Here is a 24,028-nt window from a genome sequence, read left to right as displayed (position 1 = left end):
TAAATCTAAGCATCTTTCTAAAATAAACAGTCTATATTAATTGGGTTAAAAAAATACTTTTTAGGTTGTATTTTTAAATTTTTTTTTATAATTATTCATTAAAATGAAAAAAATGTATATTTTAAATTTTAAATCAAACAAATAATTATAAATTAATTTTTTTAAATTATTGTATCATAATACTATATAACAGTCGCACGAAATCATTGCCCTTGCTTATTTTCTCAAGTGTTTCAATTTTGGATTTGTTTATTTTTTCAAGAGTTTCAATTTTGGATGAACTATTTTGAAAATCCATGCCGTAAGCAATAAGAAAGTCGCGAAAGAATACGTGTAACAGGGACGACCAAACACATGGATCGCATACGGTAGTCCCTCATTAGCTTTTGTATGTTGGAACTTTACAGGTGGTGTGGAGCATAGTCATACACATTGCATGTACTCTTCTTGCAGAAAAAGTGACATGTGCCTAATCACGCCGTTATTGGAGAAAAGGTCCAATCCAAACCAGACCCAAGCCTGATTCACTGGTAAGTGGCAATTATTTAGTATGATCTATAAAAGACCACCTTTTTACTGTATTTATGTTCTATCATATCATATATTTATTACATGCTCTCGTAACGTTTAATAACCATAAAAATCCAACAAGCACCCCATCACTTAAAAGATAAGGGTGATCATGATATCCTTAAGAAGGACAACCATGAAAGCAAGAACTAGGGATGTCGCCTTGACACTAACCTAATGCCACATAGCAAGAAAACTATTGGGGGGATGGAAGGTGGTCAAAGGCCGCCAAACAGAGAAAATATAGGTCCATGCTTAGTGGCTCTTCATTTTGTATGCTTGTGAACCTCCCGAATAAGAGCCATGGGCCTTGGGATTGTAACCAATTCTGATATGTTATGGAGCATATTATAAAAGGCAATGATTGAAAGTAGCACAAGTGAGTGTCGAAAGAAAGATCTATGTGATCTTTTATCTGATAATATATATATATATTTTTTGTTTTTGGTAAAAGATCACTTATAAGTGTTTTTTATTATAATAAAATAAACTTCAAAATAAAATTAACATAACAATAAAACCAAGATCTTAATAACTTAATGTTATTGAAATAACTATGCATTATGTCTGAGAATAAAATATAAGATTGTAACAAAAAAAAAAAAAAAGTGTGTCACAGATTTCTTCAACTGGACTTATTACACCCCACACCGAGTCACCACAATCCGATTACGTGGGATTAACGATCTAGCTTCAATCTCGTACCGAAAAAGAAAATTTCAGCAAAGCCACACTAATGAAACATGAACCCCTTTTATCACAAACTCAAAACCCTAGGTGAATTCTCTTAGCAAAGTAGTTTGAGAGAGATGGATTATCTTTTTGTTAAACCCTAAAACCCTTACTCATAAATCTATATTTGAGAGATAAGAGAGAAGAACTCGATAACCTAAAACCTTACGTTCTTTCACAATATGAGAGAGAGATCAAACATGATAGAATGGTGTTGTAACAATCCTAAAATTTCAAAAAAAAAAAAAAGGGAGAAAAGATGCTTTTAAATAGGTGATTGTCTGTTTGAGTATGATGGTCCTTGGAGACCATCACTATTTTCAAAAGTTTTTACTTTGGTTTAAACTTTTGCTTTTGCCTGTTGCTATTGCCTGCTGCTGCTTGCTGCTTGCCACGTCCTTTAGTGGACGTGGTTTTCGTATGTTAAAAGCAGACTCTTAACGCGACACCTCAGGTATGAGGTAGAGCGTAATAAAATAATATAATAATACGTTATAAGAATTTAAATAGAGGAGGTGAGCACTCCCACCCTAAAAAATTTTGAGATCTCTCTCTCTCTGATCGAAACACAGTGAACTCCTCTCTCGAACCGAATTTTTATCGGCAGCTCCCTCTCAAATATTTGTGAGTAAGTGACATCGTCTTCCTGAAAAATAGTCTGTTTTTAATAAATAGTGATATTTCCTTCCAGGATCTTTATTTTATCAGCTTTATGTGTAAGTGACCTCATTGTCTCGAAAAATAATCCATTCTTTTTAAAAATAAAATGAAATAATTATTTCTGCTTATTATCATGAATTTTAGGTGCGATAAATTTTATGCGCACACGCCCTCATTATCTTGAAAAATAATCTTTTTAATAAAAATTATGATATTTTATCTATGTTAGAAATTTTAAATGCTGTAAATTATTAGAAAAATAAATTTATTTATTTTTCTTGGCTATTGTTAGAAAATTTTAGATACTATCAAATTATTAGAAATAAATGTGATATTTCTGCTTTTAGTAAAATTGTGATATTTCTTTCTACTGTTATGAATATTTAGACATTGTAAAATTCATGTGCAAATGACTGTCTTATTATTGACATTTTTGCAATTGATTATAGTATTGTTGTGAACTGTTTATTTGTGGATTGATATCCCATAAATTGTGATAATTCCGTATTCTTGAATTTCTATAAGAGTTTTTCTATACATATTAAATTGGCAGTTATGCTAGAATGCCTTTACAAACTGCTACCTTTCTAAATTTGAGCCCAAAATATTTGATTGGTTATTTTTGAAATGTTATAGAGAGTGACTGTTATTAATGGTTTAAGTGAAATTCATATTAATGATTTTAGTGATATGCTGAGTACATGATATTGCTGCTTTCGAATGTTTAAAGAGATTTAGAAATAATTTAAGTATGCAAGTGGACTCATCCGGTTCGTCGGTGACATATAAGTGGACCTATCTGGGACGCCGGTAGGGATTAAGTGGACTCATCCGGTACGCCGGTGAGGTATAAGTGGACCTGCAAGGATTAAGTGGACCTATCTGGGATGCCGATAGGGATTAAGTGGACCCATCAGGATGCTGATGGGGTATATAGGTGACCTACTTGGGACGTCAGTAGGGTATTTTGTGAAATCCTTTGAATTATGCACTGCCATTAAAAGTGTTACAAGCATTTCAATTACTCGGATTATACTTAAATTATGCATTTATTGAAAGTGAAACTGTTGATGCATTTCTGTTAATAGATCTCATTTTGAAAAATATTGATATCTTTCAATCATGATTATTTTTAGGATTATGATGATCACTTACTGAGTAGCCAAACTCATCAAACTATGGTAAACATTTTTTTCAGGATAACTACGGATTCATTTTGAGTGCTAGTCAAGATCAACCTTGGAAGATACTGTTGTTGTGCTAGCTTTCTTTCTTTACTTTGTAAGACCTCGCCACTGTAAATTTGTACTATCAATAGATGTATATATGTTTTGTCTGTCACATCTCAGGAATAACAGTACTGTAAATTCTTGGGGTGTGACAATTATGGTATCAAAGCAATAGGTTTAAGATCCTTAAGAAATTTAAAAAGAATGTACTTAAAATCACATTTATTGTGTGTACAGACCAGGATAAAGTTAAGATCCAGAATAACTGAAGCCAATATGGAAGGAATTCACAAAGCCTTGGAAAATATGGTCGCTTTAATGCAACATCAGATGGAAAACAACAATCCACCCAGGCAGTCAGTTACAGGAAATGGGGGGAGCAATATCGAATAATTTAAGAAATTAAACCCACCTTCTTTTAAGGGTGCTGTAAACCCACTGGAAGCCGAAGGATGGATTATACAATTGGAAAAAATATTCGAGGTTATGGAATGTCCTGATGATAGGAAGGTGGCCTTGGCAGTTTTTATGTTAAAAGGTGAGGCACAACACTGGTGGCGAATGGCAAAAGGAGTATTGGTCAAAGAAAATAAAACCTTGACTTGGGAAGTATTTCTAGAGGCATTTAATGAAAAATATTTCCCAGATTTTATTCGAGACCAAAAAGAAATGGAATTTCTAGAATTAATCCAGAGAAATAGGACAATAGCATAGTACGAGGCCAAGTTTACTGAATTGGCCAGGTTTGCACCACATATGATTAACAATGAGGCAAGAAAGGTGAAGAAATTTGAAAGGGGTCTCAGGCCAGCTATTAGAAGCAGAATATCAGTCTTGAAATTAAGAACTTATGCTGAAATAGTGGATCGTGCCCAAATTGTCGAAAAAGATTTTGAAGATTACCAAAAGACGAAAAATCAGAACAGTCATGTTAGACCTACATCATCTAATCGACAACAGTTTGAAAGGCCAAACAAGAAGCCAAGGCCCTCGCCATTTCAAAACCCAATAGAACCATGTAGAAAATGTGGGAAAAATCATGGATCAAGCCCTTGTTATTGGAATACTGCAGCCCGTTTTAAATGTGGAAAATTGGGACACCAGATTAAACAATGTCCTAGCTTACATACACAACAGCTTCCAAAGCAGGGAGAGATAGCTCCAAAGCCTCAGATGAAGGGAAGAGTATTTGCGATTACCGAGCTAGACGCTCAGGCCTCAAAATTAGTGATCCAAGGTACTCTTACTATCTTCCAAAAAGTAGCTCATTTTTTGATTGATCCTGGATCTACTCATTCATTTGTGTCACAACACTTTGCATGCCACTTAAAGGTAGAACCAGAACAATTAGAATACATTCTAGAGGTAGCCACACCGATGGGAGATTCAATTAACACCAATATAATGTACAAATCATGTGTAATAAAGATAGAAAAAAAGGAACTGTTAGTTGATTTAATACTCCTGGAAATTCAAGATTTTGATGTAATCTTAAGCATGGATTGGCTTTCTGCATACCATGCAAGTATTGATTGTTATAAGAAAATTGTTACCTTTAGTATTCCGAATCAACAAGTACTTTACTTCAATGGTGTCAAAGAAGACTCCCCATCATATTTAATCTCTTGTATTCGAGCTAATCGCCTCCTTCGAAAAGGGTGTCAAGGCTTTCTTGCCCATATCAAAGAAGATAGGAAGAAAGAAATAAATTTGGATACCACTCCGGTTATCCAAGAATTTCCCGACGTTTTTCCTGAAGAATTGCCAGGATTACCGCCTGACAGGGAAATTTAATTCTCCATTGAATTATTGCTAGGGGTAGCACCAATTTCTAAGGCACCTTACAGAATGGCTCCTGCAGAACTTAAAGAATTGAAACAACAATTGGAAGAATTATTAGATAAAGATTTTATTAGGCCCAGTGTGTCACCTTGGGGTGCTCCAGTACTGTTTGTCAAAAAGAGAGATGGGACTATGAGATTGTGTATTGATTATAGACAGTTGAACCTAGTGATAGTGAAAAATAAGTATCTATTACCTAGAATTGATGATTTATTTGATCAATTACAAGGATCACAAGTGTTTTCAAAAATTGATCTTAAATCTGGATACCATCAGCTTAAGATTAAAAGTGAAGATGTACTCAAGACAGCTTTCAGAACAAGGTATGGTCATTATGAATTTTTAGTCATGCCTTTTGGATTAACCAATGCACCAGCTGTATTTATGGATTTGATGAATCGGATCTTTAAGCCCTTTTTGGATAAATTTATTGTGGTATTCATCGATGATATTTTAATTTATTCCAAGAATCAGAAGGAACATGAGCAGCATGTAAGAATGGTATTGCAAATATTAAGAGAAAGGAAATTGTATGCCAAACTTAGTAAATGTGAATTTTGGCTTGAACAAGTGACATTTTTAGGACATGTCATATCAAAGGAAGGTCTATCAGTTGATCTTTCAAACGTTGAAGCCGTTGTTAATTGGAAACAACCAAGTAATTTAATTGAAGTTCGAAGCTTTTTGGGATTGGCAGTATATTACAGAAAATTTGTAGAAGGATTTTCTCGAATCGCAATGCAAACAATCCTAAAATTTTTAAAAAAAAAAAAAAAAAAAGGGAGAAATGATGCTTTTAATAGGTGATGGTCTGATTGAGTATGATGGTCCTTGGGGACCATCACTATTTTCAAAACTTTTACTTGGGTTTAACTTTTTCTTTGCCTGCTTCTGCCTCCTGCTGCTTGCAGCTGGCAACGTCCTTTAGCGGACGTGGTTTTCGTAGATAAACGCAGACTTTTAACGCTACACCTCAGGTATGAGGTAGAGCGTAATAAAATAATATAATAATACGTTATAAGAATTTAAATAGGGGATGTGAGCACTCCCACCCTAAAACAAAATTTTGAGATCTCTCTCTCTGGTCGAAACACAGTGAACTTCTCTCACGAACCGAATTTTTTTATCGGAAGCTCCCTATCAAATAATTGTGGGTAAGTGACATCGTCTTCCTGAAAAATAGTTTGTTTTTAATAAATAGTGATATTTCCGTCCAAGATCTTTATTTTATAAGTTTTACGTGTAAGTGACCCCATTGTCTCGAAAAATAATCCATTCTTTTTAAAAATGAAATGAAATAATTATTTCTGCTTATTATCATGAATTTTAGGCGCGATAAATTTTATACGCACGTGACCCCATTATCTTGAAAAATAATCTTTTTAATAAAAATTGTGAGATTTTATCTATGTTAGAAATTTTGAATGCTGTAAATTAGAAAAATAAATTTATTTATTTTTCTTGTCTATTGGTAGAAATAAATGTGATATTTCTGCTTTTAGTAAAATTGTGATATTTCTTTCTATTGTTTTGAATATTTAGACATTGTAAAATTCATGTGCAAATGACTGCCTTATTATTTAAAAATTGACATTTTTGCAATTGATTATAGTATTGTTGTGAAATGTTTATTTGTGAATTGATATTCCATAAATTGTGATAATTCCGTATTCTTGAATTTTTATAAGAGTTTTTCTATACATATTAAATTAACAATTATGCTAGAATGCCTTTACAAACTACTACCTTTCTAAATTGAGCCCAAAATATTTGATTGGTTATTTTTGAAATATTATAGAGAGTGACTGTTATTAATGGTTTAAGTGAAATTCATATTAATGGTTTCAGTGATATGTTGAGTACATGATATTACGCCTTTCAAATGTTTAAAGAGATTTAGAAATAATTTAAGTACGCAAGTGGACTCATCCGGTTCGCCGGTGAGGTATAAGTGGACCTATTTGGGACGCCGGAAGGGATTAAGTGAACTCATCCGGTACGCCGGTGAGGTATAAGTGGACCTGCAAGGATTAAGTGGACCTATCTGGGACGCCGATAGGGATTAAGTGGACCCATCAGGACGCTGATGGAGCATATAGGTGACCTACTTGGGACGACAGTAGGGTATTTTGTGAAATCCTTTGAATTATGTACTGCAGTTAAAAGTGTTATAAGCATTTCAATTACTCGGATTATACTTAAATTATGCATTTATTGAAAGTGAAACTGTTGATGCATTTCTGTTAATAGATCTCATTTTGGAAAATATTGATATCTTTCAATCATGATTATTTTTAGGATTATGATGATCACTTACTGAGTAGCCAAACTCATCAAACTATGGTAAACATTTTTTTCAGGTTAACTACGGATTCATTTTGAGTGCTAGTCAAGATCAACCTTGGAAGATACTGTTGTTGTGCTAGCTTTCTTTATTTACTATGTAAGACCTCGCCACTGTAAATTTGTCCTATCAATAGATGTATATATGTTTTGTACGTCACATCTCAGGAATAATAGTATTGTAAATTTTTGGGGTGTGACAATTATGGTATCAGAGCAATAGGTTTAAGATCCTTAAGAAATTTAAAAAGAATGTACTTAAAATCACATTTATTGTGTGTACAGACCGGGATAAAGTCAGGATCCAGAATAGCTGAAGCCAATATGGAAGGAATTCACAAAGCCTCAGATGAAGGGAAGAGTATTTGCGATTACCGAGCAAAACGCTCAGGCCTCAAAATCAGTGATCCAAGGTACTCTTACTATCTTTCAAAAAGTAGCTCTTGTTTTGATTGATCCTGGATCTACTCATTCATTTGTGTCACAACACTTTGTATGCCACTTAAAGGTAGAACTAGAACAATTAGAATACATTCTAGATGTAGCCACACCGATGGGAGATTCAATTAACACTAATATAATGTACAAATCATGTGTAATAAAGATAGAAGAAACGGAACTGTTGGTTGATTTAATACTCTTGGAAATTCAAGATTTTGATGTAATCTTAGGCATGGATTGGCTTTCTGCATACCATGCAAGTATTGATTGTTATAAGAAAATTGTTACCTTTAGTATTCCGAATCAACCAGTATTTTACTTCAATGGTGTCAAAGAAGACTCCCCATCATATTTAATCTCTTGTATTCGAGCTAATCGCCTCCTTCGAAAAGGGTGTCAAGGCTTTCTTGCCTATATCATAGAAGATAGGAACGAAGAAATAAATTTGGATACCACTCCGGTTATCCGAGAATTTCCAGACGTTTTTCCTGAAGAATTGCCAGGATTACCGCCTGACAGGGAAATTGAATTCTCCATTGAATTATTGTCAGGAGTAGCACCAATTTCTAAGGCACCTTACAGAATAGCTCCTGCAGAACTTAAAGAACTGAAACAACAATTGGAAGAATTATTAAATAAAGGTTTTATCAAGCCCAGTGTGTCACCTTGGGGTGCTTGAGTACTGTTTGTCAAAAAGAGAGATGGGACTATGAGATTGTGTATTGATTATAAACAGTTGAACCTAGTGATAATGAAAAATAAGTATCCATTACCTAGAATTGATGATTTATTTGATCAATTACAAGGATCGTAAGTGTTTTCAAAAATTGATCTAAGATCTGGATACCATCAGCTTAAGATTAAAAGTGAAGATGTACTCAAGACAACTTTCAGAACAAGGTATGGCTATTATGAATTTTTAGTCATGCCTTTTGGATTAACCAATGCACCAGCTGCATTTATGGATTTGATGAATCAGATCTTTAAGCCCTTTTTGGATAAATTTATTGTGGTAATCATCGATGATATTTTAATTTATTCCAAGAATCAGAAGGAACATGAGCAGTATGTAAGAATGGTATTGCAAATATTAAGAGAGAAGAAATTGTATGCCAAACTTAGTAAATGTGAATTTTGGCTTGAACAAGTGACATTTTTAGAACATGTCATATCAAAGGAAGGTCTATCAGTTGATCCTTCAAAGGTTGAAGCCGTTGGTAATTGGAAACAACCAAGTAATGTGACTGAAGTTCGAAGCTTTTTGAGATTGGCAGGATATTACAGAAAATTTGTAGAAGGATTTTCTCAAATCGCAATCCCATTGACTCGATTGACACAGAAAAATGTCAAATTTGAGTGGACAAGTGAATGTGAGGAGAGTTTTCAAGAACTAAAAGTTCGATTAACTTCAGCACCTATTTTAACTATTCCTGAGGGGAGTGGGGGATTTGTGATTTATAGTGATGCTTCACATAAAGGTTTGGGCTGTGTATTAATGCAATATGGGAAAGTAGTGGCATATGCATCCAAACAGTTGAAAGAATATGAGAAAAAATATCCAACTCATGATTTGGAGCTAGCTGCAATAGTATTCGCTTTGAAAATATTGAGGCATTATCTATATGGTGAGCAATTCGTAATATACACGGATCATAAGAGTTTGAAATACCTTTTCTCTCAGAAGGATTTAAATATGCGGCAGATAAGATGGATGGATTTCTTAAAAGGTTATGATTGTACAATCCATTATCATTCAGGAAAAGCTAACGTTGTGGCCGACGCTCTAAGTAGAAAATCTACGGGAGTCTTAGCTCATCTAATGATCCAAGAAATGTGATTGTTAGAAGAAATAGTGGATTGACATCCAACTCTGTCCATTAATGGTGTGGTAAGTATGATTGCCAATATTAAGGCGGAACCCCAACTAATCCAACAGATTCGATTGGCACAAAAGAAAGACCCTCAGCTTATAACAATTATAGAAGAGGTGAAGCAAGGAAAGAGAGATGAATTCTCTATATATAGTGAGGATTTGCTAAGATTCAAAAGTCGGTTTGTGTCCCGAATGATGAGAGTGTAAAGAAAGCTATTTTAGAAGAAGCACATCATTCTCGTTATACGATACATCCAGGAAGTATTAAAATGTACCAGGACCTGAAGAAAACCTTTTGGTGGAATAATATGAAAAAAGAGGTAGCACTATTTGTATCTAAATGCCTAACATGCCAGCAAGTAAAAGCTGAACATCAAAGGCCCGCTGGGTTGTTGCAGCCTTTACCGGTGCCAGAATGGAAATGGGAGCACATCTCTATGGATTTTGTCTCGGCTTGCCTAGAACAAATTCAGGACATGATAGCATTTGGGTCATTGTGGACCAGTTAACCAAAGCTGCCCACTTTCTACCGATTCGCACGACGTACACTTTGGATCAACTGGCTCAGCTGTACATTAAGGAAATAGTGCGGTTGCATGGAGTTCCTGTCAGTATTGTATCGGACAGGGATACTCGGTTTACTTCTAAATTTTGGGCTAGACTACAGTCAGCCATGTGGACGAGACTCGCCTTTAGTACTGCCTTTCACCCCCAAACTGATGGACAATCGGAGAGGACCATCCAAACCTTGGAAGATATGCTGAGGGCCTGTGTTATTGACCTTACAGGAAGCTGGGATGACCATTTACCTCTGATTGAGTTTGCTTATAATAATAGCTTCCAAGCAAGTATTCAGATGGCACCATATGAAGCCCTGTATGGAAGGAAATGCACGTCACCCATATGTTGGGAAGAGGTTGGTGAAAGAAAGGTTTTGGGGCCCGAAATTGTCCAGATAACCACAGATAAGATAGCATTAATTCGTGAAAGACTCAGGACAGCTCAGTGTCTGTAAAAGAGTTATGCCGATAACCGAAGGAGAGATCTTGAATTTGAGGAAAGTGATCGAGTTTTCCTAAAAATCTCACCAATAAAGGGCATTATGAGATTCGACAAGAAAGGAAAGTTGAGCCCACGTTACATCGGACCATCTGAAATCCTGGAAAGAATCAGAGGTGTCGCTTATAGACTTGCCTTACCACCCGAATTGGCAAATGTCCATAATGTCTTTCATGTATCTTCACTACGAAAATATCAGCCCGACCCGTCCCATATCTTAAAATATGAACCTTTACCAATCAGGAAGGACCTATCCTTCATTGAGCAGCCAATTTTGATACTGGATTGAAGGGTGCAAGTGTTGCGTAACAAGGAGATTCCTTTAGTCCGTGTATTATGGCAGTATCATTCAAGAGAAGAGTCGACGTGAGAACGAGAAGACGAAATCAGAGAAAAATACCCCTATCTTTTTCAGTAATCAGGTACACAAATTTAGAGGACTAAATTTCTTTAAGGAGGGAAGAATGTAACAATCCTAAAATTTCAAAAAAAAAAAAAAAAAAAAAACAAAAAGGGGGGGGGAAATGATGCTTTTAATAGGTGATGGTCTGATTGAGTATGATGGTCCTTGGGGACCATCACTATTTTCAAAACTTTTACTTTGGTTTAACTTTTGCTTTGCCTACTTTTGCCTCCTGCTGCTTGCAGCTGGGAACGTCCTTTAGCGAACGTGGTTTTCGTACGATAAAAGCAGACTTTTAACGCGACATTTCAGGTATGAGGTAGAGGGTAATAAAATAATATAATAATACGTTATAAGAATTTAAATAGGGGATGTGAGCACTCTTACCCTAAAACAAAATTTTGAGATCCCTCTCTGTGGTAGAAACACAGTGAACTTCTCTCTCGAACCGAATTTTTTTATCGGAAGCTCCCACTCAAATAATTGTGGGTAAGTGACATTGTCTTCCTGAAAATTAGTCTGTTTTTAATAAATAGTGATATTTCCGTCCAGGATCTTTATTTTATAAGTTTTATGTGTAAGTGACCCCATTGTCTCGAAAAATAATCCATTCTTTTTAAAAGTGAAATGAAATAATTATTTTTGCTTATTATCATGAATTTTAAGCGCGATAAATTTTATACGCACGTGACCCCATTATCTTGAAAAATAATCTTTTTAATAAAAATTGTGAGATTTTATCTATGTTAGAAATTTTGAATGCTGTAAATTAGAAAAATAAATTTATTTATTTTTCTTGTCTATTGGTAGAAATAAATGTGATATCTCTGCTTTTAGTAAAATTGTGATATTTCTTTATACTGTTTTGAATATTTAGACATTGTAAAATTCATGTGCAAATGTTTGCCTTATTATTTAAAAATTGACATTTTTGCAATTGATTATCGTATTGTTGTGAAATGTTCATTTGTGAATTGATATTCCATAAATTGTGATAATTCCGTATTCTTGAATTTTTATAAGAGTTTTTCTATACATATTAAATTGGCAATTATGTTAGAATTCCTTTACAAACTGCTACCTTTCTAAATTGAGCCCAAAATATTTGATTGGTTATTTTTGAAATATTATAGAGAGTGACTGTTATTAATGGTTTAAGTGAAATTTATATTAATGGTTTCAGTGATATGTTGAGTACATGATATTGCTGCTTTCGAATGTTTAAAGAGATTTAGAAATAATTTAAGTATGCAAGTGGACTCATCCGGTTCGCCGGTGAGGTATAAGTGGACCTATCTGGGACGCCGGAAGGGATTAAGTGGACTCATCCGGTACGCCGGTGAGGTATAAGTGGACCTACAGGGATTAAGTGGACCTATCTGGGACGCCGATAGGGATTAAGTGGACCCATCAGGACGCTGATGGGGTATATTGATGACCTACTTGGGACGCCAGTAGGGTATTTTGTGAAATGTTTTGAATTATGTACTACCGTTAAAAGTGTTATAAGCATTTCAATTACTCGGATTATACTTAAATTATGCATTTATTGAAAGTGAAACTGTTGATGCATTTCTGTTAATAGATCTCATTTTGGAAAATATTGATATCTTTCAATCATGATTATTTTTAGGATTATGATGATCACTTACTGAGTAGCCAAACTCATCAAACTATGGTAAACATTTTTTTCAGGTTAACTACGGATTCATTTTGAGTGCTACTCAAGATCAACCTTGGAAGATACTATTGTTGTGCTAGCTTTCTTTATTTACTATGGAAGACCTCGCCACTGTAAATTTGTCCTATCAATAGATGTATATATGTTTTGTCCGTCACATCTCAGGAATAATAGTATTGCAAATTCTTGGGGTGTGACAATTATGGTATCAGAGCAATAGGTTTAAGATCCTTAGGAAATTTAAAAAGAATGTACTTAAAATCACATTTATTGTGTGTACAGACCGGGATAAAGTTAGGATCCAGAATAGCTGAAGCCAATATGGAAGGAATTCACAAAGCCTCAGATGAAGGGAAGAGTATTTGCGATTACCGAGCAAGACGCTCAGGCCTCAAAATCAGTGATCCAAGGTACTCTTACTATCTTCCAAAAAGTAGCTCATGTTTTGACTGATCCTGGATCTGCTCATTCATTTGTGTCACAACACTTTGTATGCCACTTAAAGGTAGAACCAGAACAATTAGAATACATTCTAGAGGTAGCCACACCGATGGAAGATTCAATTAACACTAATATAATGTACAAATCATGTGTAATAAAGATAGAAGAAAAGGAACTGTTGGTTGATTTAATACTCCTGGAAATTCAAGATTTTGATATAATCTTAGGCATGGATTGGCTTTCTGCATACCATGCAAGTATTGATTGTTACAAGAAAATTGTTATCTTTAGTATTCCGAATCAATCAGTATTTTACTTCAATGGTGTCAAAGAAGACTCCCCATCATATTTAATCTCTTGTATTCGAGTTAATCGCCTCCTGCGAAAAGGGTGTCAAGGCTTTCTTGCCTATATCAAAGAAGATAGGAAGGAAGAAATAAATTTGGATACCACTCCGGTTATCCGAGAATTTCCCGACGTTTTTCCTGAAGAATTGCCAGGATTACCGCCTGACGGTGAAATTGAATTCTCCATTGAATTATTGCCAGGAGTAGCACCAATTTCTAAGGCACCTTACAGAATGGCTCTTGCAGAACTTAAAGATCTGAAACAACAATTGGAAGAATTATTAAATAAAGGTTTTATCAGGCCCAGTGTGTCACCTTGGGGTGCTCCAGTACTGTTTGTCAAAAAGAGAGATGGGACTATGAGATTGTGTATTGATTATAGACAGTTGAACCAAGTGACAGTGAAAAATAAGTATCCATTACCTAGAATTGATGATTTATTTGATCAATTACAAGGATCACAAGTGTTTTAAAAAATTGATCTTAGATCTGGATATCATCAGCTTAAGATTAAACGTGAAGTTGTACTCAAGAAAGCTTTCAGAACAAGGTATGGCCATTATGAATTTTTAGTCATGCCTTTTGGATTAACCAATGCACCAGCTGCATTTATGGATTTGATGAATCGGATATTTAAGCCCTTTTTGGATAAATTTATTGTGGTATTCATCGATGATATTTTAATTTATTCCAAGAATGAGAAGGAACATGAGCAGCATGTAAGAATGGTATTTCAAATATTAAGAGAGAAGAAATTATATGCCAAACTTAGTAAATGTGAATTTTGGCTTGAACAAGTGACATTTTTAGGACATGTCATATCAATGGAAGGTCTATCAGTTGATCCTTCAAAGGTTGAAGCCGTTGTTAATTGGAAACAACCAAGTAATGTGACTGAAGTTCGAAGCTTTTTGGGATTGGCAGGTAATTACAGAAAATTTGTAGAAGGATTTTCTCGAATCGCAATCCCATTGACTCGATTGACACAGAAAAATGTCAAATTTGAGTGGACAAGTGAATGTGAGGAGAGTTTTCAAGAACTAAAAGTTCGATTAACTTCAGCACCTATTTTAACTATTCCTGAGGGGAGTGGGGGATTTGTGATTTATAGTGATGCTTCACATAAAGGTTTGGGCTGTGTATTAATGTAATATGGGAAAGTAGTGGCATATGCATCCAGACAGTTGAAAGAATATGAGAAAAAATATCCAACTCATGATTTGGAGCTAGCTGCAATAGTATTCGCTTTGAAAATATGGAGGCATTATCTATATGGTGAGCAATTCGTAATATACACGGATCATAAGAGTTTGAAATACCTTTTCTCTCAGAAGGATTTAAATATGCGGCAGATAAGATGGATGGATTTCTTAAAAGATTATGATTGTACATTCCATTATCATTCAGGAAAAGCTAACGTTGTGGTCGACGCTCTAAGTAGAAAATCTACGGGAGTCTTAGCTCATCTAATGATCCAAGAAATGCGATTGTTAGAAGAAATAGTGGATTGGCATCCAACTCCGTCCATTAATGGTGTGGTAAGTATGATTGCCAATATTAAGGCGGAACCCCAACTAATTCAACAGATTCGATTGGCACAAAAGAAAGACCCTAAGCTTATAACAATTATAGAAGAGGTGAAGCAAGGAAAGAGAGACGAATTCTCTATATGTAGTGAGGATTTGCTAAGATTCAAAAGTCGGGTTTGTGTTCCGAATGATGAGAGTGTAAAGAAAGCTATCTTAGAAGAAACACATCATTCTCGTTATATGATACATCCCGGAAGTATTAAAATGTACCAGGACCTGAAGAAAACCTTTTGGTGGAATAATATGAAAAAAGAGGTAGCACTATTTGTGTCTAAATGCCTAACATGCCAGCAAGTAAAAGCTGAACATCAAAGGCCCGCTGGGTTGTTGCAACCTTTACCGGTGCCAGAATGGAAATGGGAGCACATCTCTATGGATTTTTTCTCTGGCTTGCCTAGAACAAATTCAGGACATGATAGCATTTGGGTCATTGTGGACCGGTTAACCAAAGCTGCCCACTTTCTACCGATTCGCACGACGTACACTTTGGATCGACTGGCTCAGCTGTACATTAAGGAAATAGTGCGGTTGCATGGAGTTCCTGTCAGTATTGTATCGGACAGGGATACTCGGTTTACTTCTAAATTTTGGGCTAGACTACAGTCAGCCATGGGGACGAGACTCGCCTTTAGTACTGCCGTTCACCCCTAAATTGATGGACAATCGGAGAGGACCATCCAAACCTTGGAAGATATGCTGAGGGCTTGTGTTATTGACCTTACAGGACGCTGGGATGACCATTTACCTCAGATTGAGTTTGCTTATAATAATAGCTTCCAAGCCAGTATTCAGATGGCACCATATGAAGCCTTGTATGGAAGGAAATGTACGTCACCCATATGTTGGGACAAGGTTGGTGAAAGAAAGCTTTTGGGGCCCGAAATTGTCCAGATAACCACAGATAAGATAACATTAATTCGTGAAAGGCTCAGGACAGCTCAGTGTCGGCAAAAGAGTTATGCCGATAACCGAAGGAGAGATCTTGAATTTGAGGAAAGTGATCGAGTTTTCCTAAAAATCTGACCAATAAAGGGCATTATGAGATTCGGCAAGAAAGGAAAGTTGAGCCCACGTTACATCGGACCATCTGAAATCCTGGAAAGAATCGAAGGTGTCGCTTATTGACTTGCCTTACCACCCGAATTGGCAAATGTCCATAATGTCTTTCATGTATCTTCACTACGAAAATATCAGCCCGACCCGTCCCATATCTTAAAATATGAACCTTTACCGATCAGGAAGGACCTATCCTTCATTGAGCAGCCAATTTTGATACCGGATAGAAGGGTGCAAGTGTTGTGTAACAAGGAGATTCCTTTAGTCCGTGTATTATGGCAGTACCATTCAAGAGAAGAGTCGACTTGGGAACGAGAAGACGAAATCAGAGAAAAATACCCCTATCTTTTTCAGTAATCAGGTACACAAATTTAGAGGACTAAATTTCTTTAAGGAGGGAAGAATGTAACAATCCTAAAATTTCAAAAAAAAAAAAAAAAAAAAAAAAGAAAAAAAGGGGGAAATGATGCTTTTAATAGGTGATGGTCTGATTAAGTATGATGGTCCTTGGGGACCATCACTATTTTCAAAACTTTTACTTTGGTTTAACTTTTTATTTGCCTGCTTTTGCCTCCTGCTGCTTGCAGCTGGCAACGTCCTTTAGCGGACGTGGTTTTCGTACGATAAAAGCAGACTTCTAACGCAACACCTCAGGTATGAGGTAGAGCGTAATAAAATAATATAATAATACGTTATAAGAATTTAAATAGGGGATGTGAGCAGTCCCACCCTAAAACCAAATTTTGAGATCTCTCTCTCTGGTCGAAACACAGTGAACTTCTCTCTCGAACCGAATTTTTTTATCTGAAGCTCCCTCTCAAATAATTGTAGGTAATTGACATCGTCTTCCTGAAAAATAGTTTGTTTTTAATAAATAGTGATATTTTCGTCCAAGATCTTTATTTTATAAGTTTTATGTGTAAGTGACCCCATTGTCTCGAAAAATAATCAATTCTTTTTAAAAATGAAATGAAATAATTATTTCTGCTTATTATCATGAATTTTAGGCGCGATAAATTTTATGCGCACGTGATCCCATTATCTTGAAAAATAATCTTTTTAATAAAAATTGTGATATTTTATCTATGTTAGAAATTTTGAATGCTGTAAATTAGAAAAATAAATTTATTTATTTTTCTTGTCTATTGGTAGAAATAAATGTGATATTTTTTCTTTTAGTAAATATGTGATATTTCTTTCTAAATTGACATTTTTGCAATTGATTATAGTATTGTTGTGAAATGTTTATTTGTGAATTGATATTTCATAAATTGTGATAATTCCGTATTCTTGAATTTTTATAAGAGTTTTTCTATACATATTAAATTGGCAATTATGCTAGAATGCCTTTACAAACTGCTACCTTTCTAAATTGAGCCCAAAATATTTGATTGGTTATTTTTGAAATATTATAGAGAGTGACTGTTATTAATGGTTTAAGTGAAATTCATATTAATGGTTTCAGTGATATGTTGAGTACATGATATTGCTGCTTTCGAATGTTTAAAGAGATTTAGAAATAATTTAAGTATGCAAGTGGACTCATCCGGTTCGCCGGTGAGGTATAAGTGGACCTATCTGGGACGCCGGAAGTGATTAGGTGGACTCATCCGGTACGCCGGTGAGGTATAAGTGGACCTGCAGGGATTAAGTGGACCTATCTGGGACGCCGATAGGGATTAAGTGGACCCATCAGGACGCTGATGGGGTACATAGGTGACCTACTTGGGACGCCAGTCGGGTATTTTGTGAAATCCTTTGAATTATGTACTGCCGTTAAAAGTGTTATAAGCATTTCAATTACTCGAATTATACTTAAATTATGCATTTATTGAAAGTGAAACTGTTGATGCATTTCTGTTAATAGATCTCATTTTGGAAAATATTGATATCTTTCAATCATGATTATTTTTAGGATTATGATGATCACTTACTGAGTAGCCAAACTCATCAAACTATGGTAAACATTTTTTTCAGGATAACTACGGATTCATTTTGAGTGCTAATCAAGATCAACCTTGGAAGATACTGTTGTTGTGCTAGCTTTCTTTATTTACTATGTAAGACCTCGCCACTGTAAATTTGTCCTATCAATAGATGTATATATGTTTTGTCCGTCACATCTCAGGAATAATAGTATTGTAAATTCTTGGGGTGTGAAACGCAAACCCATTGACTCGATTGACACAGAAAAATGTCAAATTTGAGTGGACAACGTGAATGTGAGGAGCGTTTTCAAGAACTAAAAGTTCGATTAACTTCAGCACCTATTTTAACTATTCCTGATGGGAGTGGGGGATTTGTGATTTATAGTGATGCTTCACATAAAGGTTTGGGCTGTGTATTAATGCAATATGGGAAAGTAGTGGCATATGCATCCAGACAGTTGAAAGAATATGAGAAAAAATATCCAATTCATGATTTGGAGCTAGCTGTAATCGTATTCGCTTTGAAAATATGTATATGGTGAGCACTTCTAAATATACACGGATCATAAGAGTTTGAAATACCTTTTCTCTCAGAAGGATTTAAATATGCGGCAGATAAGATGGATGGATTTCTTAAAAGATTATGATTGTACAATCCATTATCATTCAGGAAAAGCTAACGTTGTGGCCGACGCTCTAAGTAGAAAATCTACGGGAGTCTTAACTCATCTAATGATCCAAGAAATGCGATTGTTAAAGGAAATAGTGGAATCGCATCCAACTCTGTCTATTAATGGTGTGGTAAGTATGATTGCCAACATTAAAGCGGAACCCCAATTAATCCAACAGATTCGATTGGCACAAAAGAAAGACCCTCAGCTTATAACAATTGTAGAAGAGGTGAAACAAGGAAAGAGAGATGAATTCTCTATATGTAGTGAGGATTTGCTAAGATTCAAAGGTCGGGTTTGTGTCCCGAAAGATAAGAGTGTAAAGAAAGCTATTTTAGAAGAAGCACATCATTCTCGTTATACGATACATCCCGGAAGTATTAAAATGTATCAGGACCTGAAGAAAATCTTTTAGTGGAATAATATGAAAAAAGATGTAGCACTATTTGTGTCTAAATGCCTAACATGCCAGCAAATAAAAGCTGAACATCAAAGGCCCGTTGGGTTGTTGCAGCCTTTACCCGTGCTAGAATGGAAGTGAGAGCACATCTCTATAGATTTTGTCTCTGGCTTGCCTAGAACAAATTCAGGACATGATAGCATTTGGGTCATTGTGGACCGGTTGACCAAAGCTGCCCACTTTCTACTGATTCGCACGACGTACACTTTTGATCGACTGGCTCAGTTGTACATTAAGGAAATAGTGCGATTGCATGGACTTCCTGTCAGTATTGTATCGGACAGGGATACTCGGTTTACTTCTAAATTTTGGGCTAGACTACAGTCAGCCATGGGGACGAGACTCACCTTTAGGACTGCTTTTCACCCCCAAACCGATGGACAATCGGAGAGGACCATCCAAACCTTGGAAGATATGCTGAGGGCCTGTGTTATTGACCTTACAGGAAGCTGGGATGACCATTTACCCCTGATTGAGTTTGCTTATAATAATAGCTTCCAAGCCAGTATTCAGATGGCACCATATGAAGCCCTGTATGGAAGGAAATGCAGGTCACCCATATGTTGGGACGAGGTTGGTGAAAGAAAGCTTTTGGGGCCAGAAATTGTCCAGATAACCACAGATAAAATAGTATTAATTCGTGAAAGGCTCAGGACAGCTCAGTGTCGGCAAAAGAGTTATGCCGATAACCGAAGGAGAGATATTGAATTTGAGGAAAGTGATCGAGTTTTCCTAAAAATCTCACCAATAAAGGGCATTATGAGATTCGGCAAGAAAGGAAAGTTGAGCCCACGTTACATCGGACCATCTGAAATCCTGGAAAGAATCGAAGGTGTCGCTTATTGACTTGCCTTACCACCCGAATTGGCAAATGTCCATAATGTCTTTCATGTATCTTCACTACGAAAATATCAGCCCGACCCGTCCCATATCTTAAAATATGAACCTTTACCGATCAGGAAGGACCTATCCTTCATTGAGCAGCCAATTTTGATACTGGATAGAAGGGTGCAAGTGTTGCGTAACAAGGAGATTCCTTTGGTCCGTGTATTATGGCAGTACCATTCAAGAGAAGAGTCGACTAGGGAACGAGAAGACGAAATCCGAGAAAAATACCCCTATCTTTTTCAGTAATCAGGTACACAAATTTAGAGGACTAAATTTCTTTAACGGGGGAAGAATGTAACAATCCTATAATTTAAAAATAAAAATAAAAAAAAAGGAGAAAAGATACTTTTAAATAGGTGATGGTCTGTTTGAGTATGATGGTCCTTGGGGACCATTACTATTTTCAAAAGTTTTTACTTTGGTTTAAACTTTTGCTTTTGCCTGCTTTTGCCTGTTGCTTTTGCCTGCTGCTGCTTGCTGCTTGCCACGTCCTTTAGTGGACGTGGTTTTCGTATGTTAAAAGCAAACTCTTAATTCTACACCTCAGGTATGAGGTAGAGCGTAATAAAATAATATAATATTACGTTATAAGAATTTAAATAGGGGAGGTGAGCACTCCCACCCTAAAAAATTTTGAGATCTCTCTCTCTCTGGTCGAAACACAGTGAACTCCTCTCTCGAACCAAATTTTTATCGGAAGCTCCCTCTCAAATATTTGTGAGTAAGTGACATCGTCTTCCTGAAAAATAGTCTGTTTTTAATAAATAGTGATATTTCCATCCAGGATCTTTATTTTATCAGTTTTATGTGTAAGTGACCTCACTGTCTCGAAAAATAATCCATTCTTTTTAAAAATAAAATGAAATAATTATTTCTGCTTATTATCATGAATTTTAGGTGCGATAAATTTTATGCGCACACGACCTCATTATCTTGAAAAATAATCTTTTTAATAAAAATTGTGATATTTTATCTATGTTAGAAATTTTAAATGCTGTAAATTATTAGAAAAATAAATTTATTTATTTTTCTTGGCTATTGTTAGAAAATTTTAGATACTATCAAATTATTAGAAATAAATGTGATATTTCTGCTTTTAGTAAAATTGTGATATTTCTTTCTACTGTTTTGAATATTTAGACATTGTAAAATTCATGTGCAAATGACTGCCTTATTATTGACATTTTTGCAATTGATTATAGTATTGTTGTGAACTGTTTATTTGTGGATTGATATCCCATAAATTGTGATAATTCTGTATTCTTGAATTTCTATAAGAGTTTTTCTATACATATTAAATTGGCAGTTATGCTAGAATGCCTTTACAAACTGCTACCTTTTTAAATTTGAGCCCAAAATATTTGATTGGTTATTTTTGAAATGTTATAGAGAGTGACTGTTATTAATGGTTTAAGTGAAATTCATATTAATGATTTCAGTGATATGTTGAGTACATGATATTGTTGCTTTCGAATGTTTAAAGAGATTTAGAAATAATTTAAGTATGCAAGTGGACTCATCCGGTTCGCCGGTGAGGTATAAGTGGACCTATCTGGGACGTCGGTAGGGATTAAGTGGACTCATCCGGTACGCCGGTGAGGTATAAGTGGACCTGCAGGGATTAAGTGGACCTATCTGGGACGCTGATAGGGATTAAGTGGACCCATCACGACGCTGATGGGGTATATAGGTGACCTACTTGGGACGCCAGTAGGGTCTTTTGTGAAATCCTTTGAATTATGCACTGCCGTTAAAAGTGTTAAAAGCATTTCAATTACTCGGATTATACTTAATTATGTATTTATTGAAAGTGAAACTGTTGATGCATTTCTGTTAATAGATCTCATTTTGGAAAATATTGATATCTTTCAATCATGATTATTTTTAGGATTATGATGATCACTTACTGAGTAGCCAAACTCATCAAACTATAGTAAACATTTTTTCAGGATAACTACGGATTCATTTTGAGTGCTAGTCAAGATCAACCTTGGAAGATACTGTTATTGTGCTAGCTTTATTTATTTACTTTGTAAGACCTCGCCACTGTAAATTTGTCTTATCAATAGATGTATATATGTTTTGTCTGTCACATCTCAGGAATAACAGTACTGTAAATTCTTGGGGTGTGACAGGTGCGTGCCCCTTTTTTGGGATATGAGAGACAAATATGAGAATTAGGTACAAGAGATAAGGTCTAGAGATTTTTGGATAGAGATAATCCATTTTTATAGGCTTTGAATAATATTAGGTTTTCTTACGGTTTCCTTTGCTTGTCTCTTCCTGTGAGATTGAATATAGATCGTCGATCAATGGTGACTTGTGGGGTGAGAGATCTGAGCCATCCATTCCATAGATGGGCCATCAACATTATGGTAGGTACATGAACCATTATCCCCCTTTCTTAAATCATTTTCCCATCAATATATTTAAATAAAATAAATATTATGCATTCTATAAAATTGCACGATCCATGTCATATATTTCACAAGGATATGTCAAATAATATCAAGTAGATAAATACTACCAAATATAAATAAGATAAGATCCATATCAATTCAAATTGACCATATCTCTTTAAAACAAACTTACTACAAAATAGATAAAGCCATGGTCAATATATCCCTTCTAAGATTGGACCACATGCCATAAATCAAACTAACATTATCTTAAAAGCAAACAAGATAATCCAAAGAGCACGGGGTGTGCCACCCTTTTGTGGCACATGTGGGCCCCACCCACATGCCACATGGTAGGCCCATATGCACTATGGGACCCCATGGAATATTATAAAAAAATATTATTTTTAAAAATAAATAAAATAATTTAAAATATATATTTGAATTTTTATAACTTTGCAAGAATAATAACTGTATTTTATAATTCCAAAAATCACAAATAAAAGATTTAAAGATTCATAAAAATTTAAATAATAAAACTAAAATCATTTCAATAATAAAATGAACACAATTAAATTAATATGATGGGAAAATGATCCATATGGTTTAGGAATAAACAATCATGGGGCACTCCACCTTCAACTGTAGACTACAGACCATGCTTGCTTTATCAGACCGACCTAGTGTTTTTCATGACCCACAATCCAAGCAGGGCCTCATTACCAAAGTTCGCCCGATGAGCCAAGGGATCACAATCCTAGTTTGTGGATTTTAGGTCCTCCCCTAGAGACGAGTCAAGGTCACCACGACCTGATGTGACCACAGCTCTATGACGCATAGGGATATCTCTCGCACATGCATACGCTTCACCTAAAGGTGGATATCTGGCTTTTCTGAACAATCTATCAATATGCATGTCGTGTGATGAAACATGGATGAGGTTTTGACACCTGTCTCAATAGGCCACCATCACACACAAGGGTCACATAGTCCCTCGGCTTACTCATCCGGGCATATTCTTTGACCTCATCAAGGGCTAACTCATAAACCCTCATCAGTTTGTTCTTCATGCCCAAGTAACATGAGTTTTTTCCAATCGACTGGCCTAGATCGTTAAGCACAGATCGGTATCAGTAAACCATCGTTTGCTTAGCATGGTCCATGAGGGACCACAATCCCACTGAGTTCATGCTCCACTATATCATCTCATTTTACAAGCACTCTTAAAGCCTTTAAAGGCCACATAAATCCAACATCTCCCACTTGGCCTTTGAAGGCTTTACATTCTCTCTTTCTCACTTTCTCTTATTCTTATCTCTCTCTCCCAATTACAATCTATCTCCAGCATTTTCACTTATTCTCTCAATACATTAATCATGGCTTTCGCCATCAATCTTTTTACGAAAGGATTTATAG

General features: G+C 35.5%; 1 long non-coding RNA gene across 5 annotated transcripts; it reads left to right on the top strand.

Annotated features, from left to right (window-relative positions):
• Positions 1-35: 35 nt before the first annotated feature.
• LOC148779233 (uncharacterized) lies at positions 36-22,393 on the top strand. Of its 5 annotated transcripts, XR_016047690.1 has the most exons (7): positions 36-530; positions 3,161-3,243; positions 7,394-7,476; positions 7,662-7,789; positions 12,848-12,946; positions 13,116-13,243; positions 22,163-22,393. It is a non-coding gene; the product is annotated as an uncharacterized LOC148779233 (long non-coding RNA). The 5 variants fall into 5 exon arrangements; XR_016047688.1 differs by having other exon boundaries at positions 12,848-13,243; XR_016047689.1 differs by lacking the exon at positions 22,163-22,393 and adding an exon at positions 18,244-18,687 and having other exon boundaries at positions 12,848-13,243.
• The last annotated feature ends 1,635 nt before the right edge of the window (positions 22,394-24,028 follow it).

This window comes from Amborella trichopoda, chromosome 13, assembly GCF_054954075.1.
Source record: "Amborella trichopoda isolate Santa Cruz 75 chromosome 13, AtrichopodaSantaCruz75HAP2 v2.0, whole genome shotgun sequence".
Classification (NCBI taxonomy): domain Eukaryota; kingdom Viridiplantae; phylum Streptophyta; class Magnoliopsida; order Amborellales; family Amborellaceae; genus Amborella; species Amborella trichopoda.
Note: the sequence above shows the minus strand (reverse complement) of the source record. Positions and strands in the feature narration are given on the sequence as shown.